This window comes from Pelobates fuscus, chromosome 10, assembly GCF_036172605.1.
Source record: "Pelobates fuscus isolate aPelFus1 chromosome 10, aPelFus1.pri, whole genome shotgun sequence".
Classification (NCBI taxonomy): Eukaryota; Metazoa; Chordata; class Amphibia; order Anura; family Pelobatidae; genus Pelobates; species Pelobates fuscus.
In genome coordinates this window covers 56,771,458-56,790,545 of record NC_086326.1, presented here as the reverse complement: position 1 = coordinate 56,790,545, position 19,088 = coordinate 56,771,458, and positions in this window count along the sequence as shown.

Sequence of the window (19,088 nt, the reverse complement as noted above, 5' to 3'; positions counted from 1 at the left end):
GGGGAAATTACTAAATTCCTACCTGCCTAACACCCTACTACCCACCCTCAAAAACCCACAAAAAATAAAATAAATGTACTGATCGCAGTTTAGGCTGCTGCGACCAGTACAGAAAGGGTTAATTTTTATTTTATTTTCTGTTTTTTTAATAAAAAGAACCCCCAAAAAAAGTCAGCCTGATCAGAGAGCCCTCTGATCACAGTGATCACTGGTACAATGCTGTACAGTAGCGATACTGTACAGTACAGTGATCACGGCAGCGGGGAAAGGGTTAAGGGTGATTTGGGTTGCTGCGGCTGACAAAGGGTCAAAAAAAAATGTAAAACATTTTTTTGACCCTAAAAAAAAAAAAAGAATAATAGTACAAATGTACTAAAATCCCTAAACAGGCTGATCACAGTGTAAAATGCTGTGACCAGCACTGGAAGGGTTAAAAAAATTTTTTTTTTTAACTTTTACTTTCTTTTTAACAATTTTCAGGACACAGGACTCTCCAGCAACGATCTCTCTGCCTCTCTCTCTCAGATCGAAGTGAGGTGAGGAGAGGGGCAGAGACAATGTGTCAGCCAGTGATTTAAAATCATTGGCTGACACATTGTAACAGTGATCGCAGTGACTGGCTGTCACTGCGATCACAAACTGCAGATCACTGCGGATTGGCCACAGGGGACCTGCCTGGGTTGCCAGGCAGGTCCCCCAACCGCGATCTGCAGTTTGGGAGGGATCGGGAACATGTGGGTGGGCTTAAACGCCGCAACGTGCTATGCCGTCGTGAAGGCGTTTAAGCCCATAAACGCCGTGACGGCATAGCACGTCGTAACGGCGCGAACGGGATAAACAATTACCTTTCAAGCATATATTATTGTATCGCTGTTATTTAATCTAACATTTCGTTTTTTGTAATTACTGTATTATATTTGCACATTAAAAATATTTTCAGCATAATGGAAAGGGGAAGGCACTGTAATCATTTCTATTAAATTAAATACATTCTATGTATGGAAGACATATAATCAATATATAATTCTAAAATATTTGTATATCCTTCTGCATGTTTGTACAAGTGCATTTATCTAAATCTACTAAAGGACAGCACTTGTTAACAAATCAAAATGTATTCAATTTATTCTGGTTCTGGTCAACATTTCAATAACTCCCCCCCCCAAAAAAAACAAAAAAAAAGAACAATAAGAATATACAGCACACGCGATGATCTATCTATCTATGTGGAACTAATGTAGAGAGGGCCCTAGTGCAAGAAACTATTCTGAGCCCCACTCTAGTGCAAAAGTGCAATTTGGGTGTAATTGTATGTACTGTTGCTATTGAAATGCAGTGGTGTACTTGTGTGTAGTGTTTGTGTTTGAATGCAGAGGTGTGTTTGTATGTATTGTTGGATTTCAAATGCAGGTGCACTTTTGCATGTAGTGTTAATGTTTGAATAAATGAGTGAATGTATATATAATTTTAGCATGTTAATCCAGGGGTGTTTGTAAGTAAGGTTTTTGTTTGATTGCAGGAATGTGTTTGCATGTTGTGTTGGTGTTTGATTGCTGGGATGTATGCACATACATTGACCAATACATACTTACACAGATATACTTACACATCAACACAAGCAAATACTTACATATAAACACCCTGACACACATATACACACACTGACACATACAATCATACTCACATATACAAACACACAGATACATAGTCTGAAATATGCACACACTTATACACAGACATAGAAAGATTAACTGAAACATACACACACTCTGACATACAGATACGCGCACTCACACATCTTGACACACAGATATGCATACATACAGATTGACATTTACACACACCCTGACACATACACTTTGACACACAGATACACAGACTGACTCACAGACTGACATATACACACACACACACACACACACACAAATCGACAAACACATGCATGTCATACGTTTTATATTTGCAGCTACTCTCCTATTAACACATACCTTTTGTGTGCAGGCTTTCTTGGGGTCTCTCCCATAGCTATGAGAAAGTGACCTGCTCTCACTTCCTCCCTAGCTGCAGATGTGATAGGGGCTACATCGTGCTGTTAAAGGGACGTGGTGCCTGACCAGTCCCCTGTTCATCAATACCCATCAGGTGACCCTAAAAGCATGGGTCATCCAATGGGGGATATGTGTGTGTCTTGGTGGAGCTGCACCAGCAGTAGTTCCCCCGCTGTATCTATCTGTCTGTCTAGCTATCTATCTTCCACAGACAAATTAAACAGCTGTATCACCAGGTTATATTGTAGCCAATTAGTAATACAAGGACATAATCTTTATCATTTTTACTTTTCTTTCTATCAGGGTGGAGTGTGTTGAACAGTGAATTTTGGATACTTTCCACAGTTAAAAACAGAAAGTCTTTGGGAGCCATAGTTTTTTTTTTTGTAAGCAGCAGGCCTGCATGATGTTAACGTAGATTTCTCAACGGGTTGTACTGCAGAAAGTCTAAATTAATCATTATGCATTAATTCAAAACCAGGATTCAGGGGATACTTTTACACAACAAGCTGCTTTTTATATGTCTGTCCATCTTTTTATCCTAACTTACAAGAAAGGATCTTAACATGCTGTCATAATCTTACCTGCTGTGGAGTCTGATGTGCAAAGTTATATGCTCACCCTTGCAAAAAAACACAGACCAAGGTGACCAGATAAGAAGCCACCTGGGCTGTAAGTCCATGCACGGAGGCTGTGCAGGATATAGCTCCAAGTCATCATACAGGCAAGGACAAAAGCAGGAGGTTAGTCAAGGATAAGCAAAATTCAGAGGATGCCAGAGGTCACGATAAACAGAGGTAAGCCAAAGTCAGAGGATGCCAGAGGTCAGGATAAACGATAAGATAAACCAAGGTCAGGAGCCGTCTGGAGATCACTGGATCAAGAACACAAATGCAGGAACCAGAGTCAATGAACTGGCACTGCCCTTAGAGAGGTATTTTATACCTGGCTGATTTGGCATCTGCTTCAAATGGACTAAGATAGACAGGAGCAGTCACAGGAAAAGTCCAGACCCCTAGTGCTGGACACATAGCCAGGTAGAACAGGGCTAGAATTACTCAGATGAATAGGAGCTGCAATGTATCCAGGTTCAAATTCCCTGTTGGGCACTTCTGGGGCGACCACGTCTGGCTGTCTTTATATCAAGGTGAGAACCGTGACTCATGTATAGCTTGGAGGAAAACTTATATAGGGGGGAAATTATAGAAACATTTAGAAACATGTCACGAGCGTGGGCTATACGACCAGCCGAGACAGTGGGGAGAGTGTGAAAGTGAAAGGGTTAATGACACCAGACCCCTGGTTACCTGTTGCTAGTCCCAGCAACCACTCAATTAACCCCTGCAATCCCTTCTACACTAACCCCCTAGTACACACTTTACTGCCACCACCAAGACTTTAAACCCGGGCGTCTTAGGTTACCCCACACACAGGAGAATTATAGAATCACAGTTTTACTTTTATTGCTCAAACACATATAATGAACCCTTTTTGGTAACGGGTTTACCTGAGCTTTCCTCTGGAGAGCGAAGCTCATAGAGAACAGAGACACAAGCTGATTAAGTAAACATTTAATCTGACAAAAAAAGATTCACAGTGCTGAGTACAAAATACAGAAATACATCACATACAGATAACAAATTGCAAAACAGTACATAAAATAAAATAGGAGAAAACACAAGAAATTCCTTACATGTAGTTACCCCATATAGGATTCTTGTGGGAGTCTTAGATGGTATAGGTCTCCTAGAAGTTGCTGACCAAAGAAGAAAATGAAGAACTCTCTGGATAGTCCAGCACCCTCATTAAATACCTAAACTAGTTGTTTCTCAGTGGGCAGATCGCTGGGAGGAGGGGGGGGGGGGGGGATCAGAGGGGGTTGGTCTGGCAGTCTATTGCCCACTCTATGCAATTCCTTGTGTCCAGCTCTGGTGATGGCTATTTAGATGTTTTATGGTCTAGGCCTGGTGCAAGATCAAAGACCACAATAAATGTCATCCCAAGGTTTACAAAAAAACAACTCTTAACAAATATAAACACACATCAAACACCAACTCATGCTTTTGGCATGACAATACATAAAGGGAATCAACACAGTAAAGGAGGAGACTATATTTAAAAGAAGATAAACTACCATAACATGAGGACATAGTCTTAAATTAGAGGGGCAAAGGTTTAAAAATAATATCCACTACCTTACTGAGAGGGTACTGGATGCATTGAATAACCTTCCAGCTATGAAGTGATAGAGGGGTGCGTGGGATAGGCATACGGATATACTAGATATAAGATAAGGATAAGGAAAGGGACTAATAAAAGTATTTAGAAAATTGGGCAGACTAGATAGGCCGAATGGTTCTTATCGTCACATTCTACACCCTGTTCCAAATTACTCTGCAAATTCTATTTAAGTGTCACTAAGATTAAATATTTTGTTTTTCAGTTTAACTCATGTATGGCATTGTGTCTCAGGGCTGTTTTGATCACTGAAAACAATCTCGGACACCTTTGATAATTAGATTGCCAGGTGAGCCCAATTTAAGGAAAAACTACTAAAGGAGGGTGTTCCACATTATTAAGCAGAGCACCATTTTCATGCAATATGGGGAAGAAAAAGGATCTCTCTGCTGCCGAAAAGAGTGAAATAGTTCAATGCCTTGGACGAGGTATGAAAACATTAGATATTTCACGAAAACTTAAGCGTGATCATCGCACTATTAGGAGATTTGTGGCTGATACAGAGCACAGACGGGTTTGTGCAAATAAAGGCACATTGAGGAAGATTTCTGCCAGATCCATGCATCGGAGCAAGAGAGCAGCTGCTAAAATACCATTACATAGCAGCAAACAGATATTTGAAGCTACTGGTGCCTCTGGAGTCCCATGGACATCAAGGTGTAGAGTCCTCCAGAGTCTTGCAACTGTGCATAAACCTTCTATTCGGCCACCACTAACCGATGCTCACAAGCAGAAACGGCTGCATTGGGCAGAAAAACACATGAAGACTAATTTTCAAACAGTCGTGTTCATTGATGAGTGCCGTGCAACCCTGGATTGTCCACATGGATGGAGTAGTGGATGGTTGGTGGACAGCCACATTGTTCCAACAAGGCTGTAACGTCAGTAAGGTGGTGGTGGAGTCATGTTTTGGGCCGGAATTATGGGAAGAGAGCTGGTCGGCCCCTTTAGGGTCCCCAAAGGTGTAAAGATGACCTCTGCAAAGTATGTGGAGTTTCTGACTGACCACTTTCTTCCCTGGTACAGAAGGAAGAACTATGCTTTCCGTAATAAAATAATCTTCATGCATGACAATGCACCATCTCATGCTGCAAAGAATACCTCTGCATCAATGGCTGCTATGGGGATAAAAGGAGAGAAAGTCATGGTGTGGCCTCCATCCTCCCTTGACCTCAATCCTGTTGAGAACCTTTGGAGCATCCTCAAGCAAAAGATCTATGAGGGTGGGAGGCAGTTTACATCCAAACAGCAGCACTGGGAGGCTATTCTGACATCTTGCAAATAAATTCAAGCAGAAATTGTCCAAAAACTCACAAGTTCAATGGATGCAAGACTTGTGAGGCTGCTATCAAATAAGGGGTCCTATGTTAAAATGTAACGTGAACTGTTAACATGTTTAAAAAGTTAAAATGTTGTTATAAGTTTGATTGAAATAGCTTTTGATTTCAGTAAATATGCTGCAAACACAACAAATGTTTACAACCTATAAAGTGTTTTGAAACTTACTGTGCGTAATAATTTGGAACAGTGCATTGTAAGTTTTTTATGTTTCAAAAAATACTGTTATCATTAGGAGGTTTGTTCAATAAAATTTGAATTGTACTCTTAATAGTTGATAACATGAGAATTATGCTGACTGTTATTCATCAATAATATATACCTCAATTATTTAGGTAAATGAGAAAAATATCATACAGGGTTTATGTTTCTATGTCTATGTTTCTATCCATCCATTTACCTATACTGGATATGGTTATTCATGGATATTGCACAAAGATGTGCAAATAGATGTCACATGTATCCATTAACATTAAGTAAAATAAGAACACTCAATATATAAAGATAAGTATCTCTAACAAGAAACATAATAGAAACTGATTAGCCCCAGTGAATAAACCTATATATAAAATGCACTGGATTTAGTTTATGTTTGTATTATGATGACTTCATCTTGCTACTTTAACTATTTTTAGAGCAATTGCTGGATGTTCCTGAAGAACGTCACATCTCATCTGTGTAAATGAATCAATCTCCTGGACAGGTTGGTTGGCTGTAAGTCATATGAAGATTTTTAACACGTGAGACTACCAGGCCTCCAAGAACAATGGGGTCATTTATGTAAGTATGTGTTTTATTATGCATAAAATCATTTCGAAATATAGACACTGGAAAAGTATGTGTCTTGTTCGTAGTCTCTTCACAAATTTGATGTGATGTATATGTCCTCATTATTTTTCCTTTCACATGGTTAGCTGCAGATGAAAAGAACCAGAGTGCATAAAATGTGCTTAACGTAGGTGGAATTGATACAAATTACATACTTATTGTCTCCCATGCTCTAAGTATGTGTATGTAATTCAGTTTTATATAATGTATTTTGTCAGAGATCAGTTTTCCCCACGCATTTTCCTCTACTACAGAAACATTTTTTTTTTTATCATGATAGCCCAGGGGTATATATAAATATCACCAATCTGTCCTAATAAATAAAAAGTTATTTTAGAATATGCCATACATAAGCAGAACAAAATGGGCAAAAATAAAAAATTTACAAATTAAAATGCTCAAAACCAGAAAGGGATTGCCCCTTCAAAATACGCGGGTTGACAATTATAGAATCACAAATACACTTCCACAGGGATTCTAAACCTGAAATTGTAAATTGCACATGCATTTTTTTAATGACATTAGACAGTGAGTGCAGAGTATAGGCAGTCTCCTCTGTGTGCACACCAAAAAGTGTATGTATGTATATATATATATATATATATATATATATATATATATATATATATAAATGTCTAATGCTTGCACTCCTGCATTTACCATAAAAAAAAATACAACAGTCTGTAAGTAGATGGCACTCAAGGAACTAGACAATAAGGTAAAAAAACAGCTTTTTTTCAGCAAATGCCACAGTGATCAACGTTTCAGTTCCAGTACAGAACTTTCGTCACGAAAGTTTTTTTTTCACCTTATTATCTAGTCCCTTGAGTGCTATCTACCTACAGACTGTTTTATATATATATATTTTATAATATATATATATTTGTGCTCAGGGCAACCATTGATATGATTAATGCATACTGTGTAGTGACATAACGTGTATATTGAAAAAAGTCGGTTGAAGTGTGCTGGAACCGACGTATGCGGTAGGCCAGTAAATAAAGTGGGCAAAAGGGAGTAGTATATAAATGAATAAAGGGAGTGGAGGGGGAGGGGGAACATGCAGATTGCCAGACCAATTACGGTAGGGTAGGCAAGGGGGGAGTCCCTTATATAGGTCCAATATCCCCACCCATAACTCTGGGCAAGGCCTTAACATTTGTGCTCAGGGCAACCATCGATAGTGACATAACATGTATATTGGAAAAAGTTGGTTAAAGTGTGCCGGAACCGACGGATGCAGTAGACCAGTAAATAAAGTGGGCAAAAGGGAGAAGTACCATGCCAAAGAAATATTTATTAATACAATGAACATAATACAAAGGAAAACCTCTTAAGATGGCATTTTAACGAAAGTCCTCTGCATTTCCTGTACAGGTTGAGGTATGTATACCAAGAAAGTGGCTGACTTCCATCGACCTAGTGATTTGATAACATGGACTGGTATGTCCTGACTGGATGCAGTAGAAGCGGCCCCTGAAGGAGTGTCCTGAATATCTACTAGGATTCAAACCCAGTCTTGTTAGTAATAATCGCACGTACAGCATAAACTTTGAAGTGACAGAAATGGTATTTCTGATAGCGTATGGAGTGTGAGGAGATGAGCATCAAGAATCTTTATAGGGCACCATCTATTGTGCATAGGGTAATATGTTATCTGGACTGGCTGTCCCAGTTGACTAGTTTTGGTAACGGGTAGTGACAGTATGTAGTGATCTTGGTGTTTAACTAGAGAGGCGCGCTTGAGGCATCCATGGGAGTTATGTTTACTATGTGTGGTAAATTCACGTGGTCTAAGGAACGCATAAAAAGACAGATAGATTGCAGTTTTAATAACCGTATTAGTGATGTGTTCAAAAGGGGCTAAATCTAGCAAATCTGACATATCTTTGAACTATTTTTCTTTGAACTATATGGAATTTAATTGTAACACTCTCTCACAAAAAGAAAACTTTGTGTGTTAATGTTACCTGGAAAAAATGTTTTACAATCATAAAGTAAACACTTCACCAAAATAAAGGTCATATTTGGAATCCAAAGCCTATTAGGCAGGGCCTCTGACTATTGAAGACTTTGACATAAATCCAGAATCCTTTGCCAGGCTTTATTAATGATTGCCTATGTAGGGGACTGGGTAAGATAGAAATATCTAAATATATGTATATATTTCAAAGTTATATTTCAAGAAAGACAGGGAGGGGGAATAGTAACTACTTTGAAAAATCCAAGGGCGGTATCTCCTTCACGTGGAGGCCGATATTGAGGTGAACAATTAATCATACATAGAACTAATATAAAGGAAGATAGTTACTAAAATCTGCAGTCACACATTCATTATAAGCAAAGCTAGTGTAGTCATTTTGCCCTTACTTAACCCCTTAAGGACAGAGCTTCAGAAGCTTGTCTTTCACTTAATGACAACAGCATTTTTTGCTATTTGCGTTCAACTGCAATTTGCATTTTACTAATTTATTGCACCGACACATATTATATACCGTTTTATAAAGGACAGAAAGGGCTTTAATTTGATGTAACACACACATATATATATATATATATATATATATATATATATATATATCTAAATGCTTAGTTATTTTAAAAAAATACAGAAATATGCAAAAAAAATGAATTTTTGTGTTTTTTTTTTACAGTTTTTGCAATAATAATGTGTACATAATTAGTGCAGGTTAAGAAACGTAATTAAAAATAAATTCATTTAGTTGTTCTGAATTACAGAATATATAATGTGTCTGGGATTTTAAGTTTTTTTTGGTAGTTACAGGTCACAAAGCACAAGGAGTAAAATAAACGTTTAATGTGGAGCGATTTTAGAATTTGGTATGTTTGTCTTGTAAGCTTAATAGCCATAAAAGAAAACAAAATTGCCACACAAAAGTATATATTTATATAAAGTAGACATCACAGGCTATTTACCTAAGGTTGTTTTGACACTTTCTACGTAGCCATTTCACCGCCAACCTCTGCTAAATATTGGAGTAAAATTGTGTTTTTTGGGGTTTTTGGCACGCAAACTTATAACAAAGAACTTCTCATGTGTATTTTGTAAAGTTGGTGTGTGCTATTCCTGTCCAAAGTTGTATTTTGTGTTCAGTTACATCTGCTGAGTAAAATGACACCCCCATTGTATGTCTTTGGCACTATTTCGTGAAGCTACAGTGCCATTTAGGAGACCTGTCCTTTTCAGTATTCACAGTAGAATTTTGAGAGAAGGATTTAATGAGCCTATGCTTCCATTTGGGGTATTATACCAGTTTGACTGTTCAAAAAAAAAAACCACAAAGGCCTACCATTTGTAAAAGTAGACACTCCAGGGTATCTCATAAGGTGCATATTGTGCCTTAACATGCCCCCATTTCTTCACCAATAGATGCCAAAGTATGTGGTAAAAAATAATTTTGTGCGTTTTTTACATATGGATTGCATTTGTGCTGGGCATTTTGCATATTTCACATGTGCCACTAAGTTCAAACCCCCCAAATTATGTTCAGCTAAGTCTTCTGAGTAAAATGACACCCCCATTGTATGTATTTGGCACTATTTCGTGAAGCTACAGTGCCATATAGGAGACCTGTCCTTTTTAGTACTCACAGTAGAATTTTGAGAGACGGATTTAATGAGCCTATGCTTCCATTTGGGGTATTATAACAGTTTGACTGTTCAAAAAAAAATGTGCAATTTCCAAGCATCTTAGCAGGTTTTAAATTCAAACTACCCCACAAAGGCCTACCATTTCTTAAAGTAGACACCCCGGGGTATTTCAAAAGGTATATTCTAAACCTTAGCGTAGGATCATTTTTTTGTTAGTTTGTACCAAGTCTAGTTGCAATTAGCATTTTTTCTGCCTTTTTGACACACACTTGGAGATGTTACTGTATATTTTGCTATCCTTATGTGTGCTACGGCAGTATAACACCTAATATGTTGCTCAGCTATGTCATCTTAGTGCAATGATACCCCCATGTGTACCTTTTTCAGGGTTATGTGGATGTTGAAGGGGCACATTGGAGACACACCACTTCCATATTTTTCAAAAGTGGATGCTGGGCCCAAGTCTCATTTTAGCAGCTCAGGACTGCAAATTACCTCTCAAAGGCCACATATATCTTTAAGTATAAGCAGCTCATCAATTCAAATTATGAACAAGTGCATACTATTTGCTGTGAAAAAGGGGAATAGTTGTGGTAAACTTATCCGGGGGTAGTACAAAGTCATCTGCGTCCCGGGCAAAGCTGTCATGGATTCCGAAACCAAAACACAGCAGACCACAAAGAGAGAGAACAGAGAGAGAGAAACTTGTAATACCGGTCCTTAGAATGGCCGGGCTATACAAGCAGAGAATTGTCAAGGTACAAGCCGAGGTCAAAGGAGTAAAGAGAAACGGAACAATGATAGGACAAGCCGAGGTCAAGGATCAGAGAAGACAGGATAAATGGTAGACAAAGCCAAGATTCGATAACCAATCAGACAGATGACTAAAAAATCACACCCCAAAACTGGTCTACTTATTTGGCCTGGGTGTGAATTTTTTTAAAACAATGGCCAATACATAGGCCGGGCTGAGAGGGGAAATCAGGGCAGTAATAGCTGGTCTCAACTCTTACGCCCCTCTTGTAACACACTCTGCACCTTTTCTGAGGGTTTTGTTTTTTAGGGGTTGGTGGAATCTTAAAGCAGAAGTGACCTGCCTCTATTCTTCTGCTAGGCTCCACTGATGGTCTCCTTGTGTGGCATTCTAGCAGCTTAGAAATTAGCTCAAACTGGAAAGAAATAAAAGTGCTTTTCAGCCCAGCATTTGCCTTTTTAAAAATGACAAAGGCATTGTGGATTGCCATCTGCATCAGGTATATGCCCACTTTTTTATACCATGCCCTGGTCTTTCTCATGATCAAATACGGCTGCATCAGTTGATCGGACAGGTCAACGCCCCCCATATGCCGATTATATTGCCGTATGCAGACTGGCACCCGTTTACATTCGTCTCTGCCACGAACTGCGACCCTCCGAGTGTTTTCCCCATCGAAGATGAAAACATCCTTTTTATCCCTGTACTTGAGTGCCAGCAGTTCATTCTGGCAGAGAGCTGATGTTTCCCCCCTTTTCATTTTTTTGTTCACTAGAGCCTTTGGGAAACCTGTGCGACTCTTCCGAATAGTGCCATAGGCCATGGTCAGCCTGTATGCCAGGATTGGCTGTAAACACTGGGATGTCTGGGGAACACAGTCATCTGTGCCATGTTCAGCATTAGGGGAATCGTTGATTTCCCCTGATGGTCCTGCAGTATCTGGCACATAGTCCCTGTCCCCTGCGTCACTCCCTGCTTCACTCTCTGAGGCAGTGTCAGTCGCCTCTGAGTCGGCCGCTAACAGGGCATAAGCCTCCTCTGCGCTATACTTTCTAAACATTGTTAATACAGCTAACACAGTTTTATTCCCTAATTCCCACTAAATTCAACCCACCAAAATAACTAAATCACAAATTAATAAAATCAAATAATAAAATTTAACCCCTTAGGATTACAAAAAAACTAAAAATTAACCCTTGAAAGTAAAAAAAATAAAATAGATCACAGTAAAGTACTGTGACCTGTATATTGATCACTGCTAGCAGTGATCAAGCAGCAGGGAAAGGGTTATTTTATTTTATTTTTATAAAGGGGAAAGGGATTAGGGACTTTTTAACAACTTAGCTATTCTTCTGGGACACAATGTAGCACCGATCCGTCTCTCTCCACTTCACAAACCCACACGAGGTGGAGGGAGGCGGATGAGATATCCCAGCAGCATTGTGACCACTGTGACTGTCTGTCACAGCGATCATCTGGGCTGGGATGTCTAGATTTGGTCTGCCCCTGATTCGGAGGCACCCAGCAACAGCGTTAACCCCGCGATCGCCGGTATTGCGGCGATCGGGGGTTAATTTTAAAGCGTGACGGACGAGGTCCGTCACTCGTCATTAACGCTTTCCCCTGAGTGACGGACCTCGTCCGTCACTCGTCGTTAAGGGGTTAAAATCTGCAGTCACACATATGGTTCATTAGGATAAACTGATCTTGTAGTAAAATTAGATGGAATTTCTATGCTCACTCAAACATTTCTACAAGTGTCTCCAATATTGAGTCAGGCAGAGTATTAAAAGGTGGAGCTATTATAGTAATTCAACCTTTGCACTAAGTCTGCAGCTGCACATTTAGTTCGTTAGAAAATACTAAAAGTGGAATCAGATTAAATAGAGTCTCAATGCTCATTTAGAGTCTTTCTATTAATCATAAAGAAACCTCTCACTTGTTGAATATCGGCTTAAGGTTATTCAACCTATTATTAAACAATTTAAATAGTTAGAAAAAATTAGAGGTAGATAAAGCCTCTCTTCCTTTTGATCTTGCTAGAGAGTCAGAGGGATGAAAATAAAAGAAATTAAATCAACATTTTAAGGTCTAATAATTCAAAATCATGCTTCAAAGTAGCTTGGTTTGTTACTCCATCATGTTTAAAGTGTTAAGTGCCCAGTGATAGAATGCACGACGCGCGTTTCAGTGCACAGCGTGTGCACCTTCATCAGGGGTCAAAAGTGAACTGACCAAGTCTCCCCTTTTAAACCCATCACCCCACGTGGAACCTGTGACCTGAAGCCAATTGGATATTGCCACGTTAGTTTAAGGGTGTGACCTGAAAAATTATACAGTTATGCAAAGTTATCCAAAGTGCGTTGGGCAAGGTATATTGCAGGGCCCATAGTCCTGAGTCAAGAGGCTGGCCGGCAGGCCCCTCCAAGAACCTGTGATGAGGTTCAGTTTGTCACAATATATGTGTATATATATATATATATATATATATATATATATGAATATATATATATATATATATATATATAAAATCTATTTTAGATGTAATATCCATATTACATTTACACAAAGGAAGTAACACAATTCATAGTGGATAGTAAGCATCTAAAAGGTGTAAGGTGTTATAAGTACAAAATTCCTTAAAGACATGACAATGCTGTAGAAATATTTCTTAAATATCATACTCAAGAAAAAAATGAGGAAAATAACGTTGTTACTAATTATATGGGTCGAAATGGACACCATGGGTTATGTGAAACAAGTACATTTAGAACAAAAAGGGGAAAGAGAAAATGGTGTCCTAAAGTATCTGATCATATCGTAATCTCTACTGCAGTGACCTTCTACATAGGGACCTCTGATTTCACTTCACCCAGTTTTTATTAGGTGTGCCCAATATGCAAGAAAACAGGCCCTGGGGTGCATTGCCCTTGGGGCACATCGCCCTTAGGCTGCAAAGTCTGGGTGACAGGAGAGAGATACACAGAGCTCCCCCCGTCTGCCATTCATTCTGTACAGGGCCGATTTGGCCCTATGGAATACTGAGAAATTTCCTGGTGGCCACTATTACCTGGGGTTGACAAGCGCTTGCTGTTGCCTTTTATTATTTTTAAAATAAATGCTTCCGTGAAATGTTGGGACATGTGAGGAACCAAAGCAGCCAGTCGTTCATCGTAATGCACAGAGCTCAGGCTGCTGGGATACATGGGATATCAGATCCAGCAGCCTTAGTTCTCTGAATGGCTGTGCATGATGATCATGCATAACCCTGCAAAAAACCCTGGTGGCTGCTGCTAAGGACAGTATGTATCAGTAAACGTGTGTCAGAGTGAGTGCGTAACAGTGAATTTGTTTATCCCTGAATGCATCCGTAATCCGTATATATGCGTTAGTAATTGTGTGCTTGTGTGTCAATGAGTGTGTGTCAGTACGTGTGTATTTGTGTGTCCAGACTGTGTGTCAGTATGTGTGTCAATGAGATTTTTGTTTGTGTGTCAGTGAATGGTGTCCGTGTGTCATTAAAAATATGCACATATACATGTATACAACTGTATATCAAATGGACACTCCATATATCGATATATGTATATTCTATGTTTATAATACATACACACAAGTATTAATATAATACACATACATACAAGGAACAATATCAAAAGCCAATATTTAGTTTTCACATTTGGGATATTCTTTAACCCCTCTAGGTGCCAGATGTCTTTCCTCCACTCCCCCCCCCCCCCCCCCCCAAAAAAAACCCCAAAAAAACCCAAAACCCAAAAGACAAATTCATCAAGATTTGCTTTGTCTTCTCTAACTGTCTGGGATACAGCCACTAGAGGAAGTGTTAACCTTGCAATATCAACATTGCAGTTTTTCTGAAATTGCAATATTTTACATGCAGGGTTAAGGGAACAGGAACACTGCCTAGGTCACTTCAATGAGATGAAGTGGTCTGGGTGTCTACAGTGTCCCTTTACTAGCGGCACCTAAAGATAAAGAGAGACAGTAAAGTCACAAGATACTAATAAAAACACCATAAAATGTTACCTGCGCATGATCCCAATTTCCTATTCAGATTTACATAACAGGAGGATTTTAGTATCCAATGGTCATTAAAGTGTAAGTTCACCTGCCATGTTAAGACAAGCCTTGATTTAGCTGCAGGTCGAACCATACACTCTTTGTGCATCATTAATTATGAATGGAAACAAAATAATATCTGGTATCTATCTATATGAAAATGTCCTTTTTAAGATAAGAATCAGGATAACATTGCTCCAGAATATAAACAGTTTTCCTGATATTCATTTTTAGATTCAACATTCACTCACTAAACTTTTCGGTTATTTTCAAAGATGTTTTTTTTTTTTTACAAAACAGATGCTAAGTTCTCTGCAGGAGAAAGGTGCAGCTGATGTTCACCCCTAAATCTATATTAATATTATATATAATAATATTTTGCTCCACACCAGTAGGAGTGCACTAGTGAAATGTTTTATTGGTCCAATTCATTTGCCAGACCACGGCTGTCATCCAATGTATATTACTAGCGTTGCAGTCTGACCTAGATCCATAATAAATTAACAAAAATGTCTAAAACTTACAGCTCCTTGCAATGTGATAGAAACCCACAGCAATACAGAAAATAAGCATGTATTCGCCTCCGGTGGATCTTTATCATGCAGTTTAATATACATAATATCCCCTAGATGGCAGTAAAGATGACCGTGATAGGATATAAAATATCATTACAGTTTTTGATGCTCAAAAAATGAAAATATTCCATATTATTCCGAGATTGGATCTAAATAAGTGTTCACAGAATGTAATTTTCTTAGCCAAGATTTTATAAAGCACATGTTGCACAACTGCTTCACTAATACAATTATTTTTGGCCTGTTTTATTCATTGAGGATGATATGAACCATGATGTTGGGCAGACTAGATGGGCCGAATGGTTCTTATCTGCCGTCACATTCTATGTTTCTATGTTTGCTGAAGCAGTTTGGAGTGTAAACCCTGAATCCTGGTTATGCATAATGATTAAGACAAATGTAGACATTCTGCAGAACAACTAATTGAGAAATCTACATTAATCTCATGCAATCCAGCTGCTTGCAGAAAAAGCATTTGGCTCACAAAGATTTTCTGTTTGTCTGTCTATGGAAAGTATCCAAAATGCAGTGTTCAACACACTCCACCCTAAAAGAAAGACATGCACAAATAATAGAGTATATTCTTGTATTACTAATTGGCTACTATATAAACTGGTGATACAGCTGTGCAATTTATCTGTGGAAGAGTATGGCAGGGCAGTTAGTGTGGTGTTGCATTGGGGCCTGCAGTTACCATTATGTCACGGTGAACCTAGGAAAGCCTGCAGCATGGAGGGGTGCTGCGATGACAGTGCTCCCTCTCCCCACTGTCTTTATCTGGCGTCCTCCATTGGTGCCAGGCTCAACGATGGCGCCGCCATATGTACACCCATGCGGTGTGTGGAATTGAACGGGTTGAAGGTGGAGGGCAGGGGGAGCAGCTGGGAGGAGCTCTGATTCAACCAAGATGGCGCCATATCCTCTCTCATTCTATGCAGTCACTGCGAGGGCTCTGCCTGCAGGGGGTGGGGGCCAGTCACATATCTAGCTCTCCCTATAATTATCCAAGCACTGCACTTTACCAGTCTCCTATCGTCCTGGTTTCTGAATCTTGTTCCTGGTTCCTGATTTCTTTTTTTTGTTCCTGATTCTTGGCTCCTGGTAAATCTCTTGGCTTCCGACCTTCGGCTTTAATCTTGACCATGCTTCTTGTCTCCATCCTTGACCTCTGGCCTCCTGACCCAATTTGCAGATTTTCTTGGCTTCAGAGATCCGGCATGATTCTTGACTCCCTTGCCGACAACCCTGACCATTGGACCGGCTGACTCGGTCTGCTCCTTACTGGTTTCATCACTTTCTCTGTAAATAAAGGCATCGATGCCCTCATAGATCTCCCAGGTCCCCGTATCACTCTCAGGCACCTGGGAAGGTCATGTTTGCAGCACAACCTGGTAAGGGGCAACTCTGTCTTGTTAGGAAAGATAGTTATACTTCCCCATGGGGACCCTAGCGCTCGTACTGGTCCCTTACCCAGGCCCTGGCTGTACTCCCATGATGGCGACCCTAAAGTCTAGCTATACACTCTCAGAGAGACTTCAAATTCCAGTTTCTGGTCATTTGTCTTTTTGGATCACAACCAATACTAAAAAGTTTTAAAAAAAGTGGTGTTTAAAACAGCGCCCATTGCTAAGGGTACCTGCAAATGTGCAGTATGAAGTCTGAAACACAAACAAAATACACCTCTTTTTGGTAGGGGTGTGTATACAAAAAGTGGAATACCCTCTCATCCACACCCAAAATTCAAAATCTGTAAAGTTGTATAAGTAAAACCTACACCTTATAGGATCACTCTACTTCCCACATGGGGGAAAAAAGAAATCACTGCTTAGTAGATATACCCCCCAATGAATACATGCATGCATTTTCATGCATGTATTCATTATGGTATATTTTTAAAGAGCTAGCAAAGGCTGCAGTTCGTGTGAACTGCAGCCTTAGCGAGCCCTCCCCTTTTTTCTTGGAAGAGTTTGCAGTCTCTTCACAGGCAAATAACCAACCAGAGTCTTCTCTTGCACCCACAGGCTTGTGCACACACACACAGCTACATGTCCGCGTGCCTGCTCGTGTACACGTCTGGTCTGAGGTCTGGAGCTGGTGAATGGGGAGGCAGGCACGCTCAAGTAGAGCATTCCTGCCACTTCCATTAGCTTGGGAGAGCTAACGGAAGGAGTCTGCAACCTCCCTGGCTCTTTGATTGACAGCCAGGTGGGAGTTCCCTAGCAAATTTATAGGAGTGCTGATTTCTCATAGAACTAGGCTACTTTTCACCCATAAAGCATCTCAGCAAGCTGAAGTACTTTTGGGTTGTGGAGTGGTCCTTTAAGTGGACTCTGAAACACAATGCCTGTCTGTGCTCATTTGCATGTCAAACTGGGAACTCTGGGATAGTTGTGGAAAAAGTGTTTCTCCAGTTTTCTGTACCCAATGGAAACTTTCTAAAGTCAAGTGGGGACTTTTCTATTTGCACTGTGTGTTTTTAATTATTATTATTTTTTTATTATTGGTATTTATATAGCGCCAACTAAATCCGCAGCGCTTTAAAATATGAAAGAGGGGGAAATTTACAATAAATGAGACAATTACACAGTGACACAGGAACAATAGGTAGATGAGGGCCCTGCTCAAACGAGCTTACAGTCTAGATAAAGTGGGGTACAAATACACAACAGGGCAGCAAGGGTGACAGCCACCAAACAAGGTGGAAAAGTAGCAGAGCTGGGGGTGAGAGTGAAGAATAGCTCTTTTAGGAGAGCGAGAGACAGATTTGGATAAGTTACTCTGGGAGTCCATAAGCATTTCTGAACAGATGAGCTTTGAGGGACTTCTTAGTCTGTTTCTTCCTGGGTGCTTCCTGGGTCAGTGCTGCCGAAAAAGCAGCCTTGACGTTCAGCGTCCCCACGCTCTGCATGGAGAGGCTGTTTTTTCTTCATAGAGATGCACTGATTCAATGCATCTCTATGAGGAGGTCCTGATTGGACAAAACAACATTTGGCCCCGTCCCGTGCCGATTTTGGCCAATCCAATGCTTTCCCTGTGGATTGTCTAAAAATCGGCCATTTTGATGATGTCACAAAGGCGCTGGAAATAGGAGTTTGAAACTTTTATAGCGGTGCTAAGAGGGGGCAAGCCACCTAAATGGTGGGTTAAACACTATAGGGTCAGGAATACATGTTTGTGTTCCTGACACTATAGTGTTCCTTTAACTTAATTCACATATAGGAGGCTCCTGCAAAGTATAGCAAGCTATTAACAGTGCAGGAGATAAGAAATTATAATTTAGGCATAATTTGCAATAAAGGAAGTGTATAGATCTCACATTACATGAATTGTTTAGGAAGGCTGTTTCTTGCAGGGAGGTGTGGCTAGGGCTGTAAAGTGATCTAACTTCTAAATAGCAGAGAACTGAGCAGTGAGACTGCAGGGACATGATCTATAAACCAAAAATGGCTTATTAAGCTAAAGTTGTTTTGGTGACATTGTGTCCCTTTAATATAAATGTCCCACACATAATACAATATCAAGGGCATAAGCACAAAGCTGTAATGAACCCATAATAATATGACCTGCAAATTGCCTACTTGGTGTCAGTTGCAAAAGGTATGCTGTATTTTTTAT